Below are 26,827 nucleotides of genomic sequence, written 5' to 3' on the forward strand. Positions count from 1 at the left end.
CTGAAATTTAAAAGGGACAAGATGAATATGAATATTTTGTTTGGGTACCTAACTTATTAAACTCTCCTATTTCCATTCTGACTAGATGACGTCTCAGTGGCATCATTCTCATTGTGTTACTGGACACAGACCTGGGCATGCATGTAAGGACTCTGAATGCTTCACCCAAGCTCACAGATAATTAGTATGCAGACTGCTATGAGATAGATTTCTAGTATGGCACACATTTGGTGATTTCTACATGTAGTCGCTGTCTAAACATGCATTTTAGGCACCAACTTTCATAAAAGCTCTATCCTGGATAACCTTTTGTTTCATATTAAATATCCATAGGCATGGGCACCATCGTGTTAGTTTTATCATGTAAACAAATTGTTGTCATACAGATCTTAGTTCATGGAGAAGAGGAACATTACACTACACAGAGACTACTGCTCATAGCTAATGTTTATGGGAAGGGTGCTGTTAATATACAGGCACCAAGTTTAAGGACTCTGACTACTGTTTGATGACCAGCGAAGGGTGAACCATTGCCAGGGTCACCTGGCTGGCAATGGGTCTCCCTGGAGGTCATGCCTTTGGCCACTAGGACTACCATGTTTCCCATGCAATATGTACATCAGCTCTCTACATTAGGATAAATAAAATGCTCTCTGAATTTTCCCCCTACTTTAATGTGAAGAATATCTTTATTTAATGCATACTCTATGGGCCATGAGTGTAGAAAAAATTCCTTTAAAACCTTCCAATGAGGCTTTCCTCTTCTGACTCATCAATTCTGTTCTCAATAATGACATCAATTACATCTCTGTCGATAAAGACAAAGGTCTTTCCTTAGCTTTTTCATCTTATTTTAATTCAAAAGCAGCCTTAAACATAGTTGATTTTTCCATTCTTCTTAATGTACTTCCTTCACTGGGCTTTAAGGGCACTACACTTTCCTGGGTTTCCCCTTGCCTCACTGGTTAGTTCTTCTCAGTCCTCTGGACTGATCCCTCCTCTTCTTCCTGATCATGGAGTGTCCAGAACTCAATGCTCACCCCTCTTTTGTCCTTCCCTGCTATGTGTGTGTGTGTACATACCATTCACATATGAAACAGGTACACATTTCTGTTTCCAACCCAGGCTTCTTTCCTGAACTTTGGATTTGAGTATACACCTATCTGCTTGACATCTCCACTTGGGTATATAGTAGATAGTTTAAACTTAACAAGTCCAAGACAGACTCTGATTATCACCCAAATCATGTAGCCTTTACCGTTTTATCAGTGGAAACTTCTCCCTCTGGTTTCCCAGGCTTGAAGTAACCTTCTTATAGTCTCATATTCTCTATATGACCCATGAGGAAATCATATTGGTTCTACTTTCAAATATAACTAGAATCTAAGTACCTTTTGCTATTACCCTGGCCCAAGAAGTCATTGTTTTTCACCTCCTTGAAGGACTTATAAAATGTTAGATCATACTGCATGTCTGCTTAAAACTCTGCAAGATATCCATTCATCTCAGAGTAAAAGCAAGGTCCTTGCAAAGGCCTGCAAAGGCCTGTACATCCCTATATTACCTGCCCCCTTTCCAGTCCTGAGTTAGTTCTCTGTCCTCATCTCCTATGACTCTCCTTGTTCACAGATCACCTTCCTCAAGCAGTTCTAGCCTCCCAAAACAGTAGTTGTGTTAACTTCCAACACATCAAGCATGTTCCTGCCTTAGGGCCTTTGCTCTACCTTTTCCCTGTGTGCTACACTCTCCCCCCGATGTCCTCTTGGCTTTGTCCTTCATCTTCTTTAACTTTCTTGTCAAGTTTTGCCTTTTTACTTTTGGCTGTCCTTACCCTATTCTACAGTGATGCTATTTCTATAGCATTATTACCTTTAATATATTAAATAATATACTTGTATGTTAAGTTTATGATTTATTGCCTAAGATCCACAAGAGCAGGGACTTTTGATTGTCATTGCTGCTTACTGATGTAGCTGAGGTAGCTAGAACAGGTGAACTATATAAATGAATGACTACTCATTTATAAAATAATTCATGTAAAGTACTTTCCCTGGCATTAAGCAAATGCTCAGTGAAAGCTATTTATTACTTAGCTTTTATAAATGGAAATTTTTTTTGGGGGAGGGGCTCTTATCCTCTGAGAATTATGTGAGACTTAGTTTATGGAAGAAGCAATACATTTCAAAGAAATGAATTTTAAAGTGCACAGTAGTATGTTACTTTACTATTTGTTTACAAGAAGAATGGCCCTGATAGGACTGCAAAATAGTAGAGGTTTACTTCTATACATCCACCTCTACCTGTCGTCCCCTCTTCAGAATATGCTCATCTCATCTCATGGTGCTGGGAATTTGATGAGATTGTATGCTCTTCATACTTTTATCATCAAGAATAGTTCCTGTAAAATGGTATGATACACTAATGCATAAAAAATATAAAACACTGATAAGGCTTAACTTGTCTCCTTTTCCAGAGCCATTCACTTTTGAAAAGAGAATTGAGTGTGGATTATGAATGTGATACAGAGGCTAGAGAGGAAAGGGGTCTTCCTTCTATGCAAAATTCACTCTGCTTAGACAATCAAATCATATTCTTTTAAGACTAGCCTGAAAATCAGCATTTAAGAGAATAAGTAGATATTTGTAGTTATTGTTGGTTACAACTTCATCTGTATTTCACTCAATATTTCTCCTTTGTATATAGATTTGCAATACTATCTCTATTTGAAGAATGATCTTGATGAAAGAAAATGGTCAGCAACCCACTCTAAGCAAGATAGAAATGATGCCTGCAGGGAGTAGGGAGTTATCTAATGACAAGGAAAATAGCCATGTCTTCTTAAAGATACTTCATAGCTTCATAGTATCAATCACCCTTTGTCAAGTAAACTCTCCTTTCTGTTAACTGCCTGTGTCACAAGAACTTTTGAACTATCAATTGAGATTTAAATTTTAGAAGCTGTTCATATTCAGAAGAGCACAAAAGCAGTTGCCACCTGTCTAGTAATGCAAAGAGAACTTAACTCAAAGTTAATAAATGCAAATCCATCTTAACTTATACCCTGGCTGATTGAGAAGAATTTTTTTTCACTTGAATTTTATCAGTATAGCTACTACAGTATGGGAAGGTTGTCTCATGTTCAGATAGTTCAGATAGTCCAGAGATATAAGAACAAAGCCATAACTCTATTATTTATGTAGCAAAAATAAACATCAACAGCAGAAAGCATTGTCTTAATTATGGGTAAGTTGTTCTCTAGTGATTACTATTTTTTTTAAACTTTCCTACCTGGTTTATTTAATAACTTTTAGTGAGGCATCAATTACATAAAATACACAGAGCTGGCTGTATGTTTTATACAAAGATACTCATTTCAATTCAGTAGATACTTGTGAGTACCTACCATGTTCTATGAATTTTGCCAGGTGCTGAAAATGCCTTGATGAATGAAGTGGCCCCTTTTCTCTAGAAACTGACAGCTTACTGTGAGACATTAACATATAATTAAATAATAAATTTAATACAATACAATCACAATAATAAATTTTTGTATACAATATACAATAAATTATTGTATATAATACAATAAAAAATATTATCACAATACAAAAATATCACAATACAATGTGATATTTCCACCAACAGAAGTCTATCTAAGATCTAGCTATAGTACCCAGAGAAGAGATGAGATATTAACTTAGATGTAAGAGAGGATGTCACAGAGGAAGACAGATGTGGTTCTATTTTGAAGAATCTATAAGAACTTTCCAGGGAAGGATGAGAAGATAATTTTATTGTGTTTTGGGAAGACTGCCTTTATATCTTGAAAGAAAAATGGGGGAGAAAGGATGAGGAAAGAGAGACATAGATATCCAAAACAAAAATTATAATGATGCAATGTTTATAGAGAACAATGTTTACTGCATTCCAATTGAAATACACTGTATCAAGTACCTTATCATATCCAAAGATGACTGAGACACAGACTCTTGCACTTTAAGAGACATGAAAATGATCAAATATGTTAGAATAATATAGTGTTAACGATAATCAGAAATATAAATTGCAGTTGGACTAGGTTGTCTATTGTAACCAGGAAATTGATCAGGGACAACTGGATTAGAATGAGACTGGTGCATTAGGAGTAGAGGTCAGTATTTGCTCAAGTTTAGACCGTTGATCCTTTGGAATACCCCATATAACTTTCAGGACTACTTTACACATACACAGACACACAGACATACACATCATTGTATTCATGGGCTCTCCCAAGCACAAGAATTCCTTCCTAGCTCCTACACTGCTTCCTTCTCCCCATCTACTAGTTGACATTTTGGACTTTCTTGCTTTCACATCTTATTTTCCATTACTTGTTGTAGCATTTGGATTTAGTGATCTATTTCAGGACTAACTGCAGAAATCTTGAAGACTACTTCTAGCCATCATTCATGTTCCACTTTCCGTGACTAACCCCATGAGATACTGTACTCTAGAAGGGAATCTGGAAGCTATCCCAGAGTCTGGCAGGCATGGAGGGGCCAAAGAATAACAAAATGTAGGATGGTGAAAGTGTTGTTTTGTACTCTGTTGTTAGGATTGGTATCGTTTCATTCTTTCCTCACCCCTTTCTTTCAAATTAAATTTTATTAACAACTTATACAAAAGCCTTGATTTCTCACAAAACCTAACAAATTGTAAACACCTGAAGTTTGGCCACACATGTATCTGAATGTACCACCTGTTAAAATAACTTCTTTCCAAACACTAGACTGGAATCTAAACCAGGATCGGTATGGCCACATAGACAAACCAATTTATCTTAATCTTAGCTTCACATTTGAATCACTCAGAAGTTTCTGTTTTGTTTTGTTTTGTTTCAATACCAGTGTCTGTGTTTCATCCCAGAACTGATGATTCAATCAGAATCTGAATGATGGGACCTGGATTTAGTGCCTTTATTTATTTATTTATTTATTTATTTTCAGCGTAATAGTATTCATTGTTTTTGCACCACACCCAGTGCTCCATGCAATACATGCCCTCCCTATTACCCACCACCTGGTTCCCCAAACTCCCACCCCCCGCCCCTTCAAAACCTGCAAGTTGTTTTTCAGAGTCCATAGTCTCTCATGGTTCATCTCCCCTTCCAATTTCCCGCAACTCCCTTCTCCTCTCCATCTCCCCATGTCCTCCATGTTCTTGTTATGCTCCACAAATAAGTGAAACCATATGATACTTGACTCTCTCTGCTTGACTTATTTCGCTCAGCATAATCTCTTCCAGTCCCGTCCATGAATACTTGGGTATTCATCCTTTCTGATGGAGGCATAATTCTCCATCGTGTATATGGACCACATCTTCCTTATCCATTCGTCCGCTGAAGGGCATCTTGGTTCTTTCCACAGTTTGGCGACCGTGGCCATTGCTGCTATAACCATTGGGGTACAGACGGCTCTTCTTTTCACTACATCTGTATCTTTGGGGTAAATACCCAGCAGTGCAATTGCAGGGTCATAGGGAAGCTCTATTCTTAATTTCTTGAGGAATCTCCACACTGTTCTCCAAAGTGGCTGCACCAACTTGCATTCCCACCAACAGTGTAAGAGGGTTCCCCTTTCTCTACAACCTCTCCAACACACGTTGTTTCCTGTCTTGCTAATTTTGGCCATTCTAATTGGTGAAAGGTGATATCTCAATGTGGTTTTAATTTGAATCTCCCTGATGGCTAGTGATGATGAGCATTTTTTCATGTGTCTGGTAGCCATTTGTATGTCTTCATTAGAGAAGTGTCTGTTCATATCTTCTGCCCATTTTTTGGATCTGATTATCTGTTTTGTGTGTGTTGAGTTTGAGGAGTTCTTTATAGATCCTGCATATCAACCTTTTGTCTGTACTGTCATTTTTCAAATATCTTCTCCCATTCCGTGGGTTGCCTTTTTGTTTTGTTGACTGTTTCCTTTGCTGTGCAGAAGCTTTTGATCTTGATGAAGTCCCAAAAGTTCATTTTCGCTTTTGTAAGATGGAAGACCATTCCATGCTCTTGGATAGGAAGAATAAACATTGTTAAAATGTCTATACTGCCTAGAGCAATCTATACTTTTAATGCCATTCCAATCAATATTCCACCGGTTTTTTTCAAAGAGCTGGAGCAAATGATCCTAAAATTTGTATGGAATCAGAAGAGACCCCGAAGTGCTAAGGAAATGTTGAAAAACAAAAACAAAACTGGTGGCATCACATTACCTGATTTCAAGCTTTATTACAAAGCTGTGATCACCAAGACAGTGTGGTACTGGCATAAAAACAGATACATAGACCGGTGGAACAGAATAGAGAGCCCAGATATGGACCCTCAACTGTATGGCCAAATAATCTTTGACAAAAGAGGAAAAAATATACAATGGAAAAAAGACAGTCTCTTCAATAAATGATGCTGGGAAAACTGGACAGCTATATGTAGAAGAATGAAACTCGACCATTCTCTTACACCATACACAAAGATAAACTCGAAATGGATAAAAGACCTCAACATGAGACAGGAATCCATCAGAATTCTAGAGGAGAACATAGGCAGTAACCTCTTCGATATCAGCCACAGCAACTTCTTTCAAAATATGTCTCCAAAGGCAAAGGAAACAAAAAGGATTTAGTGATTTAAAGAGTTCTAATACACAGCCAGGGCTAAGAACCACTCATCACCTGAACCTTGTGTTTGTAGCGCAATCTAGAGATTAACTAGGGAAATAAACTGAGCTGATTTTTCAGGTAGACCACATGCAGATGTATGGGAAGCTGGTATGGACAAAAAAATAGTTTCCAAGAAGCAATGACCAAGAAATGCACTCATGAATAAATCGTATTGGGTAATTAGATGGATAGGTGAGTGGATGGAATAATGATTGGATAGAATTTCAATAAGTAGAGATCAAGGAAGAGGGCATTTAAGTTGGAGGTCTATGGAAGCAGTAAAACCCTTGCGGGAGGTATGAAGTCTGAGAGTCTGGTGTATAGGAAAAGTATAGGTAAATCGTAAGGCTTTTCTGTTCATAGTTTGTCTTCACATCCGCATTATCAGCTTCTGGTTCTTGTTGGAAAGGCAGAATCTCAGATCCCAGGTGATGCCTGTGCTTGTATAGGAGTTAACGCTAAAGAATGGAAGCCAGGGAGTGCCTGAGTGGCTCAGTGGGTTAAGGCCTCTGCCTTCAGCTCAGGTCATGATCCCAGGGTCCTGGGATTGAGCCCCGCATCGGGCTCTCTGCTTGGCAGGGAGCCTGCTTCCTCCTCTCTCTCTCTCTCTGCCTGCCTCTCTCCCTACTTGTGATCTCTATCTGTCAAATAAATAAATAAAATCTTTAAAAAAAAAAAAAAGAATGGAAGCCAGGCTAAGCAAACCTTTAAAAGGAGGCTAATGATATTCAATGGGTACTAATACTCTTATGGACCAGGCAATATGTCATTATGTCATTTTTATATGCCCTTTTTAATATATAAGTGACTATCTAGTAGAATGGAAATAACTTTTATTGAGAATATAGGAGACTATTATAAACTTAATACTCTCTCTCCCTAACTATGTGACTTTGGTTTCTTTTCCTCAAAAGGAAGATACTGAAATATGATGGCTAATTCTTTTAAATTCTAAAATAGTAATTAACTGTAATGATCACAAATACATACTTATTTGTAAGCTAAAGAAAGTGGACATGGTCTGTAAATCTTTGAACTTTTCATAGAATTTCCCATTGTCAAGTAATTCTGCATGCTTGCCCATTACAATTTAGGTTTTCCTATTTCATTAGCTAGATTGTAATTTCAATTTGGTTGCTCAAATAGGAATTTAATTTAAATTCAATAAGACATTTATTATATAATGTGCTAGCCAAATGTCATCCAGTTATTTAAGATATTCTTAATGAAGTTTGTCGTCCAAGTAATTATTACATTATATTGCTTAAACTAGAAAATATGTACATGCAAATCATCTTTTAACATGGAATTATGGTAATTAGATGTATCTCCTCAGATTTACTTTAAAATAATTTTATCCACCTAGATATTAATTAATCCAAACATACTTGTTTAATGCCATTTAAAACTACTATTTGTATGACTTTGTCATCAAAATCTGGTAGTACTAATACGTTCTCCAAGAAGAGGAAATATGACATTGGATGGAGACTCTGGTTTTCAAATCAAATCAGAACGACATAGATTCAAGCCCAGTTCTGATATTTACCAGTCAAATGAACTTAGATGAGATTCTTAAATTTCTGAAGGCCCATTCTTATCATCCATAAATTAGGGATGTTGTTCCCTGCCTTATAAAACAGACAGTTGTGGATTAAGTAAAGCACATATAAAATATATGTTATATATAGCAGACAAAAAGATGAGACTATTATTCTGATAATAATTATGCAAAGTCTAAACTAAACAAAAATGTTGTTAAACACGAACTGATTCATGATATTTAAAATACAATTTTAGAGTGCATGCATATGTGCGTGTATGATTCATTCAATTTATTATTAAGTACAGTAATTCTCAAGAAATATTTATTGATTTATTAAAATTGACTTCTAAAAATCCTTGTATTTATAACACCATCATGATATTTCATAATGCCAATAAAGGTCTCTATATTTTTTCTGTTTTGCAATTTGGATTTTCAGATAATAGTTTTTCACAAAGTAAAACACAACTAAATATCTAATACTTCTTTCTTTTTCCCCTTTAAATGTGCCAGTGAACTATTTTTACCACTAATTCTAATTTCCATACCTAAATCTGTACCTACTGAAAATGCCTCCATGCAATGAGTTTGCCCCTTAGCACCTTTCCTGAATTACTTTCTTACTCTCAGTTCATGGATGAGAAGCAGAATCTTTTTTTTTTTCTTTTTTCCAACTCATCTCCTTTCCACTGAATTCAATGATTAATTCTTTTTTGTAGGATAAGAATCACATTGCTCTCTCCCACCTCCATTATGAGACAGTATGGAGGGTACAGGTAGGAAAAGAAATTTCTAGAATCCAGTCACTATAAAAATTCCCAGATTAAACCAGTTGAAAAATGAAAAAATCACCTGCTTGATAGGAAACATGATATCAAATACCCTGTTCTGATTCATTCTGTTCCAGAGAGAAATAAAAAAAAATTGTTTACATGTTTTATTTCTGGTCAAATGAATAATAATGTATTCATCCTATTTGTTTACTCATATGCATATCACAAAATGTATGGAGTTTTACTTAACTGTTGAGTTTTTACTATAACTTAAAAATTGACTAAGCTGGAATGAAGTGTTTGGGTTTTGGAAGGAAGGAGCTAAAAATATAAGATCTAATCTTTATCCTTGTGGAGTGTCATGGTAGAGACTTTGGATAAAGACATATAGAGGAGAATGACACATATCACAGATAAACAGTTCAACTTAATAACCATTGGAAAACAAAGGAGTGGTTTGTGGCTTGGCCTAGCTAAGGCTGAGAGTTCATAAGTAAAACAGAGGAAGATAAGGATAGTAAGGAAATCTGAAACCAGACTATGAAAAGACTCATGCTTTAAGGCATAACCTTTGTGGATAGGCTTTAATAATTAGCAGTCAGAAGAAGTTACCATAAGCATCACTAAGCACAGAATATCCTCCTTCCTGGAGATACAGCCACCAGCTAAGCTTCAGGATTCTGCAAAATTGAATGTTTAAGTCACATGTTAACTCATGCAAGCTTCAAACTTTCATGCTCACTTGTAACCTGAAAGAATCTTACATTTTTCTTTATTTAAAGATTCTATTTCCATGTCTGTAATACCTGTAATCACATATCTAAAATTCAATGTTTAATTTTTTAAAAAAAGCTCTCTATTATTTGATGTTCAGGCCTAGACTGGTATTTGGGAAGGACTGTAAATATATAAATTACACACACACACACACACACACACACACACACTCACATACATAATATGAATAGACAATTGCTGAAAATGTGAAATTGTATCTGGAATTCCTATAAGTAAATAAATTTGTAAAAAAAAGGTAATGCTCATAAGAGATACATCTCACAAGAATTACATGTATCAAACTTCAAATACTATAATATCCACTAATTATTAGGCATATGTAGGCATTTGACAATATTCTGATTAAATCTATCTCTTTCTCCCCTTTTGGTAGGATCTAAATCAAAATATTGACAGAAACAATTTCAGAAGGGAAAATGGAAAAGTACATAGGATAGTTGGAGTCGCTTGCGTGTCTATGCATTCCCATGATTTATAATCTGTTTGCCTTCCATAGTGCAAAATAAATAAAAATTCAAGCCTCTTGTTATTTTGGAAGTATGATTTTGGCAAGGTGGAGAAAAAAGATTTTACCACATAAAGGGGTAATTTTTTTTGTAACATTTTATGTTATCATGTAACCATTCACCATGTAATTGCATAGACCTCTACAATAACTTTTTTTTAAAGATTTTATTTATTTATTTATTTGTCAGAGAGAGAGAGAGAGAAAGAGAGAATGCACAAGCAGGCAGAGTGGCAGGCAGAGGCAAAAAGAGAAGCAGGCTCCCTGCTGAGCAAGTGGCTTGATGCAGGACTCAATCCCAGGATGCTGGGATCATGACCTAAGCCGAAGGCAGCTGCTTAACCAACTGAGCCACCCAGGCATCCCAAGACCTCTACAATAACTTCTCAAGGACAAAAAGTAATTGCTGAATCAGAGTAAGAGAATCTGATCTTTAAGCAATGGAATAAACACATAAACTACTTATTATATAGCTGTGTTCATGTATCCTTTTTTTTTTTTCAATAAATATGTATCCACGGCTTCTAGTATGCCAGGAATTGTTCTGTAGACCAAATCTGTAATGGACGGAGAAATGGGCCATGAGGATTCAAAGGTAATATATTGAAAACTGACCAATTCAAGGAAGAGTCAGTGCGATAACAGTGTGGCCTATGTATACCTATGGAGAGTCTAGGTTCCCATTGCTGCCTTGACACTCCTTATGGAGAACAAAACACTCTAGTCCCTCATTCTCCTTATCTGTTAAATTGGGTAATAACTTCCAAGTTCACAATTGCAGTGGGAATAAAACAGGACACTGCACATGAAAGCAGTTTGTAAATGATGAAGTATGACTCAGTATAGGTTGTCATATCTGTTCCTGTTCCATCTTTGAAATGGGTAGAGATGAGAAGGACCAATGCTGAGCCGGCCTAGAATATGTGGAAAGAGTTATGCTTCGTAGGGCAAACCAAAACCGGAAGTCACATTTTGGAAAGAGCACAACGGGGTCAACTTTGTGAGGAAGGACATGCAGACAACAGAAATTCCTATCATGGTGAAAAATAAGTGTTCACAAAGCAGTGTGGAAGCAGGAGGCAGAGAATTCGTTTATCAAACTTGTTTTTTTATCAGTAGCCACTCCGGAGACCTCTGGGTTTGTCAGTGTGTTCATTTAACCAACTGCATAAAATTCTCCTTCAGACATCACAAAGGCTGGAGCGAAATCAGTATGCCCGCAGTATTAGTGGCATTCAGCTTGCTAAGCTCACGGGAAGCTACTTGTCAGGGCCCTGTGGTAATGAAAACCGCTCTCTTCATATCACAAAGATATGACTTATCTCCTATGGTTTCAAAGCCATAAAAATTCTCACGCTTTTCATATTTACATTCTGAGCTTCCCCATACCAGGTAAGTGCATGACATTTTGTTTCTGCGGGCCCGAATATATGAACGGGTGTGTGGGTGGTTGTTACGTTTTGTTTAGGAACCAGTCAGAACGTGGTCGCCTGGAACTTTAAAAGACTTTTAAAAACTTCACACTTCTTAGTTGTGATTGTTGACCATCTTTTCCTCAGCCTGGAGACAACGATAATAAATTCCAGGTGTTTACCATGGCACTGAGAAGGAGGTTTCCAGATAATAGACTCCTTGGAAAACACAGTCTCACCACAAACGGGCTGTAAGGGCATCTGCTAGTTTATTTGAAAGTAAGCAACCGTAAGAAACAAACTGTAGTTAATGTTTCTTAAAAGCAAGATTAAAGGAATGGATCCACAGATAGGGCTTTATACTTTTTGGGGGGACTCTGCTTTTATTTATTTTTTTAAAAGATTTTATTTATTTGACAGAGAGAGATCACAAGTAGGCAGAGAGGCAGGCAGAGAGAGAAAGGGAAGCAGGCTCCCCGCCTAGCAGAGAGCCCGATGCGGGGTACGATCTCAGGACCCTGAGACCATGACCTGAGCCGAAGGCAGAGGCTTAACCCACTGAGCCACCCAGGCGCCCCCAGGAGGCCTTTTTGTTCCACGTGATCATCATTTCTCTACAGATAGAGAAGTGTATTATTTGAAAACATATCATTTAACTCCCTGTATCCCAGGTAATGTTTGTGCAAACTGCTACTGTTTCTTAGTGTCCCAAGTTGTGAAAATCATTGGCAAAAATAAATACATAGGCAAAAAAATAAAGAACAATGATCATTTAAAAAATAAGTTAACTTGTGACTCTACCAATTTTCTATCATAAAAAGTAAACTTACTCATGCATGTACTAAGCTTTACTACAATAACTTCACCTTATTAGATGTTCAGTAAGTGTTGGTTGCTTAATACATTGGTTTTCATTTATGGGTTACTATATTGAGTCCTAAAAACATACTTATGTGTTAGCACAGGATGAGGACATTGAAGCTCAGGATGGAAGGGAAGTTGTCTAGAGTTATGCACCTTCCCATAGTGGATAAGGAATTTGAAACTAGGTCTCACTGACAACAAAGATGAAATCCCAGAACAACACTCCCATTTTTATGGACTTATAAAGTATATACCTAAGTATATCTAAGTATATACTTACAAAGCATATAAAAATTGCTAGCATTTTAATACATAGCATTAATTTTTTTGACTAGTCAACTATATAGACAAATGTCAAAGCTTTTAAATTGTTAACATGAGTTAAAATTTTAAAATTCATATTGATAGGGGGTGCCTGGGTATCTCAGTCCATTAAGCATCTAACTCTTGATTTTAGCTCAGGTCATGATCTCAGGGTCATGAAATTGAGCTCTGTACTGGGCTCTGCACTGGGCATGGGGTCTGCTTAAGATTCTCTCTCACTATGACTCTCCGCCTGACCATACTCTCTCTCGAAAAAAAAATTACACTGATAGACATATGTATATATAAATACATACATACTTATGACTTAGAAAAATACACAGAAAATTCATTCCTTTGAAATACCATCCTCAGTCCCATTGTTCTTCCTCCTTTTACAGAGATAATGATTGGCATGCAGAGTATATATTGTTCCAGTCCATTGTTATATTTTAAATCCATATACATATACCCATAACCAGTTATAGTACATTTTGTGTGTGCATTTGAAATATTCACATAAATATCTTATGTTTTGTTTTGAAATTTTCTTTTCTTATTTCATCTTGTTTCTGAGTTGTATCCGTACAGTTTCGAGAAATAGTGAGTTCCAAAGCTTTAACTGCTTTATAATTAGTTCTCCACGGAGTAAGTACTCCATTAGTTTTTTCATTTCCTTATCGGTAGTCTTTTTTTACTTTTCACAAACAGTTGAAATAAATGCCTGTGTATGCATCTCCTTGTATATCTTTGTGAGTGTTACTTTAATGCACATAACTTAGAGGCAGAGTTGTTAAGTCATAATATAAGCGTATTTTGAAATTTTGTAGACATCAGTAAAGTGTTCTTCAAGAAAACTCTTACACTGTGGACTCTATTTGCCAGTCGAATGGCTATGATACAGTATCTTCTGCTTTTAAGTTTTCTTTTCTCTTATGTGAATACCTTGGAATTAAATGGTAAATAACATGGCCCTTTTATGTAGACAACTGTTTTTCAAAGCAGTTGTACCATTTTACATGCTCACCAGAAGTGTATGAGAGTCCAGATTCCTCCACATTCTTTCCTAGTTCCTCCATATTCTCACCAATACAAGGTGTGGTCAGTTTCTTTGTAACAGGCTACATAAAGATAGATCATTGTAAACTCACATGCAATTGTAAGAAACAATATGAAGAAATCTCATGAATTCTTTACTAAGTTTCTCCAAATGGTAGCATCTTGTAAAACCATAGTACTATAGCACAACCAGGATTAATAAAGTCAGGATAAAGAACATTTCCATCATCACAAGGATGTCTTATGTTGCTCTTTTATAGCCACACCCACTTTCTTCCCATCTCCACCCCCTTAATCCATAGCAAATGCTAATCTGCCCTCTATAATTTTTTCATTTTAAGAATGTTATATATATGGAATCGTACAATATAGACTTTGGGGGATTAGTTTATTTTATTGAGTGTAATTTTCTGGAGATTCATCCAGGTTGTCATATGTATCAGTAGATCATTACTTTTATTGCACAGAATGGATATGTACAGTTCATTTGTTCATTGGCTGAAGGAAATCTGAGCTTCCAGTTTTTGTCTATTATGACTAAAGCTGCTTATAAACACTTATGTACATGTTTTTGTGTGACCATAAGTCTTCATTTCTGTGGGATAAATGCTTATGAGCACAATTTCTGGGTTGTATTGTAGTTGCAGATTTCATTTAAGAAACTAACAAAATGTTTTCCAAAGCTGCTATACCATTTTACATTTCTCCTGTCCATGGATAAGTGCTCATTATTTGGCATATTTGCCAGCATTCTATGTTGTCACTGTATTGTATTTTAGCCATTCTGACAGGTGTATAGTACTCTCATTGCATCAGGGTATTAATTTACATTTTCCTAATGGCTAATGATGTTGAACATCTTTTCATATTCTTATTTACCATTTGTATGGTAAATCATTCAGTGAAATGTCTTTTCCTTCTTTCACCCATCTTCTTCTTCTTTTTTTTTTTTAAAGACTTTATTTATTTGACACAGAGAGAGAGAGAGAGCACAAGTAAGCAGAGTGGCAGGCAGAGGGAGAGAGAGAACCAGGCTCTCTGCTGAGCAGGGAGCCTGATGCAGGGCTCGATCGTAGGACCCTGGAATCATGACCTGAGCTGAAGGCAAATACTTAATCAACTGAACCACCCAAGTGCCCCATCTTTTGCCCATCTTTTAACTGAATTTTTTTAAACTATTGAATTTTGACAGTTCTTTATATATTTCAGATACTAATCCTCTGTGTATTGGTATATAAAGAATTTCTCCCTTTCAGTAGCTATCTTTTCATATTTTGAGCAAGATCTTTCACAGAGCACAATTTTTAATTTTCTTGAGGTCTAATTTACATTTTTTTCCTTTTATGTATCATGCTGTTTACCTTTTATGGATCAGTTGAAGAACTAGCAGAATCCAGAAGATTTCCCCCATTTCTTTTTCTAAAAGTTTTGAATTTTATGTTTGCACTTAAGAATGTAATTTATTGGGGCACCTGGGTGGATCAGTGGGTTAAAGCCTCTGCCTTTGGCTCAGGTCATGATACCAGGGTCCTGGGATCGAGCCCCACATTGGGCTCTCTGCTCAGCAGGGACACTGCTTCCCTTCCTCTCTCTCTGCCTGCCTCTCTGCCTACTTGTGATCTCTGTTTGTCAAATAAATAAATAAAATCTTTTAAAAAAAAGAACTTAATTTATTTTGAAATTTTTAAATAAGGTATAAGAATTTTATGTAAATCTCTTCAAGGTCAAGGAAGTTTCCCTCCCCCTTTTATTTTCTTTTTAAACTTATGGCTGTCCAACTTCTTTAGCACCATTTTTTAAAAATACTGTTTGCTCCACTGAATTATTTTTTCACCTTTGTCAGAAATCCACTAGGCATATTTATGTGGATTTATTTTGGGTTTTCTATATATTCTGTTCCATTGGTCTATGTGTCTGTATCTCTGCCATTACCACAGTCTTGATTACTGTAGCTATATAGTAAATGTTACAATCAGATACACTGATTCCAACCAATTTATTATTTTTTAAATTTATTTTGGCTCTTCTGTGTATTTTTTTGCATTTCCATTTGGTTTTAGAGCAAAATTTTACCAAGACCATGTCTGAAATTGAGTTAAATTTATATAACAGTTTAGAGAGAATTGATATCTTACTAAGTTGAGTCTTTTGTTCCCTGAATACATTACATCACTTCATTTATTTAGATCTTCTTTGATTTCTTGCACAAACATTTCAGCATTTAGGCCTATGAGTTTTTCGGTTATATTAAACCTAAATATTTCATTTTTGAGCATTTACAAGTTGTTTGTATTTTTAATTCCAGTGTCCATGTGTTCATTGTTAGTATAGGTAGCTACAATAAATCTTTGTATATTTATCTTGTAGTCTGTGATCCTGCTGCATGTTCTTAGTTCTAGAAGTGTTTTGTTTTATTTGTAGATTTCTTGAGATTTTCTATATAGACAATAATGGCACTGCAAATAAAAGTTTTTGTTTTTCCTTTCTTATTTGTATGCATTTTATTTCTTTTTCTTGCTTGCTAAACTGGCTAGAACTTCCAGTAATATGCTGGGTAAGAGAGTAAGCTCAGATATCTTTGTCTTATTTCCATTCTTAGGGAGAAGGCATTTGCTCTTTCTTCATTGAGTATTATGTCAGCTATAGATAGTTCTTAGATGCTCTTTACCAAGTTGAGGAAGTTCCCTCTATTCTTATTTTTCTGAGAATTCTTATCCTGAATGTTAAATTTTTTGAAATGATTTTTTTTTTTTTTTGAGAGAGAGAGAGAGAGAAGGGTGGATTTATTTTTGGGTTTTGGGGGAAGGGACAGAGGGAGAAAGAGAATCTTAAAATCTTAAGCAGGCTCCATCCCCAGTGCTCAGTCTCACGATCCTGAGTCATGACCTGATACAAAATCATGAGTCAGAATCTTATTCGACTGAGCCACGCAGATGCCCTCAAATGCATTTTCTGCACTGATTGATGTAATTGTGTGGTTTATTCTTCTCAGTTTGTAAATATGGTGGATTGCATTGAGTGAATTTGAATATTGAACCAGCTTTGCAGCCTTGGAATAAACCCCACCTAATCATGGTATACAATTTCTTTTTGGTATGTTATCCGAATTCTACTGAGTATTTTGTTAAGGTTTTTATTCATCTATACTCCCAAGGAATGTTAGTTTGTACTTTTCTTTTTTCTTTCTTGGATTTCTCTTTGTCTGATTTTGGTATCAAGATAACACTAGCTTTATAAAATAAATTGGGAAGTGTTACCTCTTCCCTCCATCACCCCCAAAAGATTTTGTGTATAATTCAGACTAATTCTTCTTGAAATGTATGATAGAATTTACCTGTAAAAACATCTGGTCTGAGAGTTTCTTTTGCTAGAGTATTTATTTATTTATTTATTGAGAGAGAGAGAGAGAGAGAGAGTGTGTGCACAAGAGCTGGGGGAGGGGCAAAGGGAGAGGAAGGGAGAGATCCAAGCAGCCTCCACAGCTCAGCGTAGAGCCAGAGGCAGCACTCAATCCCAGAACCCTGAGATTACAGTCCTGAGATTACCCCTAGATCTAAGAGTCAACTCCCCAACCAACTGAGCCACCCAGTGCCCATTTTGGCAGAGTGTTTAAATCACAAATTAAAATGTCTTAGGAGAGCTGTTCAAGTTATGTCTTTCAAATTGGGTGAGTTGTGGAAGTTAGTGTTTTTTGAGTAATTGATGCATTTGTCTAAATTGTCAATATATGTATAGATTTATATAGATTTGTTTGTAGTATTTCTTTATTGCCCTTTTGATGTCTGAAGGCTCTATAGGAGTACTGTCTGTTCTAGTCCTGAAATTAGTAACTTTTGTATTCTTTTTTTTTTTTTGGTCATCCTTAGTAGAGGCTTGTCAATTTATTGATCTTTTTTGAAGAACCAGTTATTTATTTTATTGATTTTCTCTGGTATTTTTCTGTTACATAAATTTTACTTTTTGTTTTTATCTTTAGTGTTCCTTCCTTTTCCTTATTTTCAATTTTGCTCTTTTTTTTCTATGGTCTTGAGGTGGGAGTTAAGATTATTGATTTGAGCCCTTTCTTTTTGTTTAATGTGTCCAGTTAGTGCCATTACATTTCCCTCTCAGTATTGCTTTAGTGTGTCCTATACACTGTGATAAGCAGTATTTTTATTTAAATATTTCAAAATATTTTTTATTTCCCTTAAGACTTCTGCTTTGAACCATGGATTATTGAGAGTATGTTGTTTTGTTTTCAAGTGTTCATTTCCTGTTATCTTTATGCTATTGATCTTTAGTTTGATTCCATTGTAGTTGGAAAACATACTTTCTTGAGGTTGTTTTATGATCCAGCATATGATCCTGGTATATGTCCCATGGGGATTTGTAAGGAATGTGTATTTCACTGTTGTTGAGTAGTGTTCTTTCTATAAATGTCGATTAGATCCTTTTGTTCAGTAGTGTTTTGGAGGTGTTCTACTCCTTGCTGGTTATTTTTTATTTCTATTCTTGAGTAAAGTGTGTTGAAATATCTAACAGTAATTGTGAATTTTTATATTTCTCCTTTCAGTTCTGTCAGTTTTTACTTCATATATTTTGCAGCTCTATTTTTGGTGAATAAACATTTAAGATTGCTGTGTCTTCTCAGTGGATTGACACTTTTATCATATATTCTGTCTCTCTCTGTATCTGGTGACTATCTTTACTCTTAGGTCTACTTTGTCTGCTATCAATATGGCCATTCCTGCTTTCCTTTGATTAATGTTTGTGTGAAATACCTTCTTACATTCTTTACTTATAAACCTACCTATATTTCAAGTGGGTGTCTTATAGACAACATACAGTTGGGCCATGTTACTCTTTTCCAATCTGTTTTTTAATTTGTAAGTCTAGATGAGTGATAAGCACATTGGTAATTATTGATACATTAGGGCTTAAGTCTGCTTTTTTTTTCCTGTTTTTTTTTTCTCATTTCTGTTTTCTCTTTGTTGATTTACTCTGAATACCCCGAATATTTTTTACAATTCCATTTTCATTTATCTATGTTGTTTTTTGAGTTTATCTCTTCTACTTTTTTTAGTGGAGATACTACTGCATTAATGCCTGATGGAGAGAGAAGTGCAGATTTCCCACTCAGCTTTCATTAACATCTGAGAGAGGGGAGGAGTGGGAATTCTAGCTTCTTTTGTGATTTCCACTGACAGTGTGGTCAGTTTGACCTCACTGAAACCGAGTTATGGTAGAATTCCAGACTCCCTATATGGTCCCACTGACACTGGAGGGAGGAGGACCTGCCTTGTTACTGGCTGAAAGGGATGAAATCCTGGCTTCCTCCATGGCCTTCTCTTCTATCAATCTGGCAAGGATGTTGGGTGCCTCATTACAGCCTCTTGAACATGAAGGTTTAGCCTCCCAACTCAGCCTTTCCTGGTGAAGGTACACATGGGGCCACAGATTTTTCACTAGTGTTTGGTTAAAGTGGAGAGAGGATTATCTTGAAATTTTCTGTCTTGCTAGGTTGTCCCTTTCCTGCCCTCTAGCTAGAGAGAACAGGCTTTCAAAACAGCTTTTATTTTTGTGCCTGTAGGTATTTCCAGTTTGCTGGCTTCTCAAGACTGGGACATGGGACTTATAAAGAAAATCCAAGGAATTTGTCACATTATTGTTCCTCAGGTCCTGAGGGTGCTGCTGGTCTTCTCTCTTCTCTTTACCTCTCAGAGTCTCCTTAGGTTTCTTTTATAAATAATGTCTAGTATTTCCAGTTATACTTAGCAGGAGAAAAAGGGAAAAGTCCATCTATTCTGTTTCCCAGAAGCAAAAGTTCCAATTTCTCATGTGTGTATTTGCTATTTATATACCTTCTTTGGTAAAGTGTTTATTCAAATCTTTTGGCATTTTTTTGATTTGGTTGTTTTCCATTGTGTATTTCTTGAGAGTTCTTTGTATTCTGGACACAAGCCCCTTGTTTTATATATGCTAGCAATATTTTATCTTCTTCTATGGCTTATCTTCATTCTCTGAAGAGTACCTTTGAAGAGCAGAAATTTTGTATTTCAATTGAGTTCAATTTTCAGTTTGTTTTTTAAGTATCATGATTTTGGTATTGTAGTGAAGAAATCTTTGTCTAATTCAGCATCAGGATGATTTTGTCCTGCTTTCTTCTAGAGGTTGTGTAGTTTTGAGTTTTATATTTAGGTCTATTACCCTATTTGAGTTTATTTTTGGATATGATATGAAGTATAACTTGAAGTTAATAAAAAATTAACTTAATATTAAAAAATATTGCTACACAAATATTCCATCACTATATATGTAGAACATTATTTTTTTCTGTACTGATATGACTTTTCACTTTTGTCAAAAATCAGTTGTCCAGAAATGTATATGTATGAACTCTCTGTTCCACTTATTTTTCAATCTTTTTTCCAATACCACAGTACTTTTATTTCTGTAGCTTTATAATAAATCTTGAAATCAGTTGTTAGTCATTCAACATTGTTCTATTTTATTTATTTTTTTAAAGATTTTATTTATTTAGTTGACAGAGAGAGAGATCACAAGTAGACAGAGAGGCAGGTGGTGGGGGGGAAGCAGGCTCCCCGCTGATCAGAGAGCCTGATGCAGGGGCTGGTCCCAGGACTTCAAGATCATGACCTGAGCTGAAGGCAGAGGTTTAACCGACTGAGACACCCAGGTGCCCCTGTTCTCATGTTTTAAAATTGTTTTGACTATTCCTTGTTCTTTATATTTCCACAAAAACTTTAGAATGAGATCGTTTATAATTTTAGTTCCAGTTTGGTTTTATACACACACACACACACACACACACACACACTCAGAATGAGAAAGGGGTGGAAAGGAGAGGACAGAGAAGAGAGGTGAAAATTTAATTTAGAAATACCAGTAGTGTAAAATCATTTTTCTGTTTACTATTATAATTTACATCATATCCTTCACTTCCAGGTTTATCTTCCTCTTTATAGATAGAAGTCCTTTAGTTGTTCTTTTAATGATAGTCTTGTCAATAAAATCTCCTAGTTTTGAATGTCAGAAATGTTTTTATATATTCTCAAAATATAATTTTGTTTGGCATATAATTTGATGTTGGTGGCTAATTTTAATTAGCATATCTTTTTCTTAAAATCCTATAGTTTTAATATATCTAGGCTCTTTCTTCCTTCTGGCTGGCTGGCCTTCCTTCCTTCCTTCTTTTTTTTTTTAATTGTTCAATCTCGTTTGGTATATGATAAGGCTATTCAATTTGAGAATACATGTTTTTATTTATCTCAAAAAAATAATAGATATACTTCTGCTTCAATACCGTTTTTTAATTCATTTCTTCTAGGACTGCCAGTAGAAGGATTTTAAACTTGTCTATCTTCACTGTCTTTTAAGTTTTCCTTCATTTTTAAAGTTTCTTTTGTGTCTTTGTGATGCATTTTGAAAGATTTTCTCCATGCTTTGTTCCAAGGACAAATTTTCTCTTCATATGTGCTATTATACTATATATAGTCTACTGAGATTTTATGGCTCTTTCTCACTGGCCTTCACATTGGTTCACCACTTATCTTGGTCTATACATCTACTTGCGTGATCTTGAATGTCTTTATTAATTAGGGATTAAAATATATGTACTACTTTTTTTGATATAAGTTCTTCAAATTATTGCTGTAGGTGTTTTTATAATATTTGTCTCTCTTATGAGCTTTAAAATTTTTCTTTTGGGGTTGAGTTTCAAAGGAATTTTTTCCCCCCAGGAGTGAATCTTCCTTTAGGGTAATTACCTATTGACTTCAATCTTGATCCACAGGATGTCATGATCTGTAAAAGCTCTTATGCTTAAAATTTGGTTTGGTGCTCAAATTGCATGTGCAGAGCTGTGGCCTTCAATTTTTTTTTTCCCCATTAGAAGATGAAATTAGTCAAGGGCATATGAGAAATTCCAATAATCAAATATCAGAACTTTTCTTTATGAAGAGAAAATGATGAGACTAAAAAAACTTTTTTCCCTCTTGGTCTTTTCAGATTATCCACAGCAAATTCAGAGGCACTTGCTTTCATGTACCACAGTTCTAAGAAAGAACACTTATGAACTACTGTCTGAAGAATTTTGAGTACCTTGTTTAAAAAAAAAGAAGTTTACTAAATATATATTACATATTTAATGTGTCCACATGACTGAAACATAATGAGATCCCTGGATGACAGTCATCACATTGAAATATGTGCAGAGAATTTTTAGGGAATTATATCAAGACAAGCAATTTTTCAGATGTAAAGTGAGCTATTTAAAATGAAATGTTGAAAGGATCTGAAATGTGGCCAGATACTGTGTTTACAGAAAATATTAATGAAGCTTCATTTCTCAGCACTAAATATTAGAGAAGGAAGGACATGCAGAAAAGTTTTATTGCCAAAACTGTGACTCAAATATTTAGCACAAGTTAAGCTTTCACCAAATCTATTATACTAATATGTTTTTACATTGCTGCTTTGTGTGAATATTGTATAAATAGCTGTGCAGTCTGTTAATTATACTTGCTGATGATAGCTCTGTGTTCTTGTATAGTCATGTGACAACGTGAGGAAATAAGTGCTTCTTTCTGATGATGAGGGAAGCTTGGGCTCAGTGTGAGGATTCTCACATAATGAAAAGAGAAACATCTAATCATTAAAAATGAGATCCCTTACTAATGGATTAGGTTCAAATGGCAAGTTAAACAAAAAAAAAGAGTTCATATCTCAGTTCCAGAATTTTCTAGTTCAAGTGACCATTTCTTGTGAGGTCCAGCTTAATAGCTTTCTGACTATCCTCTCTGCTGTGCTATATATCTCTCCCTTATCATAACTTCCAAGAAAAATCACTGTATTGAATTTAGTGTTCATGATTATAATTTTATGAATTTCTTGATGATTTTACTACAGCTATATGCACACACATACAATATAGAGTTTTGTTTTATGTTTTAAAATTCGATATAAATACAGCTTGTGTTTTTGCTTAACATTATGCTTGTGAGATATATCTATGTTGAGCTGGAGAAGTTTACCTGTCTTAATTTTCATTTTTCACTGCCATATAATGTTCTTTTTAAATGACGTTAATATAATAGAGTCATTCCCTTCAGTGATGTTTTTCTATTATCAATAGTACTACAATAATTATTATTATGCATATGCCTTCATCCCATAATTTTTCTAGTATATCTATAAGTGAAATTGCTGAGTAGCATATGTGTATCTAATGTATCTGATAATGCAAAATTGCTGTCTAAAGAGGTACATTACCAATTTACCTATCACAGCAATATAGGATTTCCATTACTCTTCATCCTTACTAAAAAGTGGTATTTTTAAGTATTTTAATTTCTGTTAATGTGATGGTGTAAGATGTTATCTCACTGTAGCCTAACAGGAATCTCACTGATTATTAGTAGATAATATATATTCACCCATTTGTTGATGATTTTGGTTATCTCTTTTGTATCTATTCATATCTTTTCCTTTTTACTATTTTTCTTTTACTGAGTTTTAGGAATAGTTTTAATTTATTCTCTTAGCTTCTGAGTTGTATTTTATGTATTTTATAATATTTCTTGATACAAACCATTCTAATATAAATACTTTTTTCCCCGTTTTTTTCATAATTTATTTCATTTTTAGTGTTTTGTCTTGTTTTAAAACAAGGCATGTTTTTTTTTTTTAATATTTTATTTATTTGACAGAGAGAAATCACAACTAGGCAGAGAGGCAGGCAGAGAGAGAGGAGGAAGCAGGCTCTCTGCGAAGCAGAGAGCCCGATGCGGGGCTCGATCCCAGGACCCTGAGATCATGACCCGAGCCGAAGGCAGAGGCCTTAACCCACTGAGCCACCCAGGCGCCCCACAAGGCATGTTTTTATTTGACAGCTAAAATATTTCCAATCCTTTTCATATGCTTTTAATCTAGCTGTTATTAACATGTGTGTACGTGTGTGTGTGACAGAGGAGTTCAAATATATATATTTTTTCCATTATGGCATTCCATAAGGATTTTTTGAAAGAGTGATTTTTATCATTATTCTTATTAAATTATTTGTAAATTATTAAATTATTTGTAAATGTGTCATCCTGGCCCTACTGGTAGGAAAATAACTCTTATTTTACTGCAATTTTAGTATTTCTGCTGATGCAGCAAATAAATTTAAAAATGGAGTAAAATCCAAATGTATTTAGTGTGGGTGACAATTTCTAAAATCATATTGGTAGATGGATGAAAAATATTTAAATGAGAAAAAGTCTACTTTCACCCAAAATATTTTCTCTAATCAGAATTAATATAACTTAATATGAAATGCGGAAGCCTTGTAATTTAGACCATTTTCTCCCTTCTCTTCTGATGTCTTTTACAAATTTGCATAGCCACATTCATTTTAAAGAAATTAAGATCAAGATATAGCCTGTCATTTACTAAGATATTTACCATTTCTTATGCTCCTCATTTGTCCCTGAAAGCTGAATTTCTCTCCAGTTTCATAGGCTTTCAGTCTGAAGAACTTCACATTTTCTTTTAGTGTAGATCTACAAGTGACTAATACTCTTCATTTTCCTGTATGTAAAATGTGTTTATTTCTCTTTTATTCTTTTTTTTTTAAAGATTTTATTTATTTGACAGAGACACAGGGAGAGAGAGAGGCAGGGGGAATGGGAGAGGAGGAAGCAGGCTTCCCGCTGAGCAGGGTACCTGATGCGGGGCTCGATCCCAGGACTCTGGGATCATGACCTATGAAGGCAGATGCTTAAGGACTGAGCCACACAGGTGCCCCTCTCTTTTATTCTTGATAGAATTTTTGCTAGATAGAGAATTCCAGATTGATATTTTTCCTGTTCTTTTTGTTTTGTTTTGTTTTGTTTTTTGCTTTGGTTCACTACCTTTGTTCACTACCTTTGTCCTCTACAGTTTCTGATGCCAATTTTCTAGTTATGTTATCCACTATTTCTTTTATGTATGCATGCATGCATGTTTTCCTGCCCTCAAGATTTTTTTCCTTATCTTTTGTTTCCCACCAATATGATAAACCTACCAGGGTTTGGATTGGGAAGTTTTTCTATTTTTTTTTGCTTGGAATTTGCTGAGCTTCTTGAATCTAGCTTTCATCAAATTTATAAGCTTTCAGCCAATATTTCTTTGGATTTGTTTCTTTCCCCCTTGCCCTCCTTTTTTTACTAGACTATAATTACACATATGTTAGATACTTTGATCTATTGCATGTCTCTTTGTATCTGTTAATTGTTATTTTTAATCTATTTTCTTTTATTTATTTTTTTCAAATTGGATGATTTCTGTGGCCCTCTCTTCAAGTTCACTGAATTTTTTCTCTGTCATTTCCATTCTATTATTAAATGCAACTAGTGGTATTTGAATTTCTAATATGGTATTTTTGGCTTCTAAAATTTCTATTTGGTTTTTTTTATGCATTCTATTTCTCTGCTAATATTTCCTATTGTCTTATTTACTACAGGCATATTTTGTTTCATATCATTAAATATACATTTATATCATCTGCTTTAAAATCATTGTCTGAGAATTCCAACTTCTTTTTATCTCAGGGTTGGGCTCTGTTGACTATCTTTTCCCTTGAAAATGACTCCAATTTTCTTGGTTTTCAGATTTTTTTGGTTTTCTGTATGTGACATAATTTGGATTGCAATTTAGACATTATAATTTTAATTATAAAGTATTATAAAGTAATTATAATATTAATATTATAATAATAATATATTTTATATATTATATATAATATTATATATAATATAAATATTTTATATATAATATATATTTTTATATTTATATTATATATAATATATATAATTTTATATATAATTATATATATTATAATTTATTATAATATATATTATAATATATAAATATATCTATTTTATAATATATATTTATATATAAAAATATATAAAAATATATAAATAAAATATTTAAAAATATATATTTCATATATATATTTATATATATAAATATATAAAAAATATATATAAATTATAATATTATATTATTTTATAATATAATATAATATAATAATTTTTATATATATAAAAATATATATATAGATATATATTTATAAAATAAATATATATTATTTATATATAAATTTATATATAATAAAATTTTTATATTTTATATCTATAAAATTAAATATATTTATTTTATATATATAATATACAAAATATAAATAATTATATTTTATATATAATATATAATATATATAATATATATTTATATATAATTAATATAATAATAAATTAATATAATATTAATTTATAAAGTATTATAAAGTAGCTTTAGATTCTACTATATTTTTCAGAAGAGTATTTATGTTTTTGGTTTTGAAGGCAATTAACTTGGTAGATTCAAACTGCTAACTCTGGCTCACCTGTAGTAGGTGACATCTCAAATCAAAGTTTAATTCTTTTATATTTGAATGGTCTGCTAGTAGCTTTCCCTATTCATGCATAGTCTAGGGATTTGTCAAAAACAGGCACAGTTTATATACACAATTTAGGGATTCCCCTTTGCTGGATCTCTCTTTTCCATGATCCCATCCTACTCTCCCATCATCTCTGGTTGCTGGCGTCATGCCCTGGTGTTTCCTCCATTCCATCGTTCCACATAAAGATGGTCAAAACATTAGAATTTTAGCCACTCTTCACTGAGCCAAGTCCATTGGAACAGAAAATATATAGTGCTATTCCCTTTTTCCTAATGACGACTTCTTTGCAGAATCTGTCTGCCTTATTTCCTCTCCAAAGCCCTCAAGATGTTGTTTGTGGTATTTTGTTCAGAGTTTAGAGTTGTTATTAACAGAAAGAATGTTTGAAGCTTTTTGGAGCTTATTCAGCCATTGCAC

General features: G+C 34.3%; 1 pseudogene; it reads right to left on the bottom strand.

The window, feature by feature from the left end:
• The window catches only part of LOC123940689, a 194,479-nt pseudogene extending 167,898 nt beyond the window's left edge, over positions 1-26,581 (bottom strand).
• Between the last annotated feature and the right edge of the window lie 246 nt (positions 26,582-26,827).

The sequence above is a fragment of the Meles meles genome, chromosome 4, assembly GCF_922984935.1.
Source record: "Meles meles chromosome 4, mMelMel3.1 paternal haplotype, whole genome shotgun sequence".
Lineage (NCBI taxonomy): Eukaryota > Metazoa > Chordata > Mammalia > Carnivora > Mustelidae > Meles > Meles meles.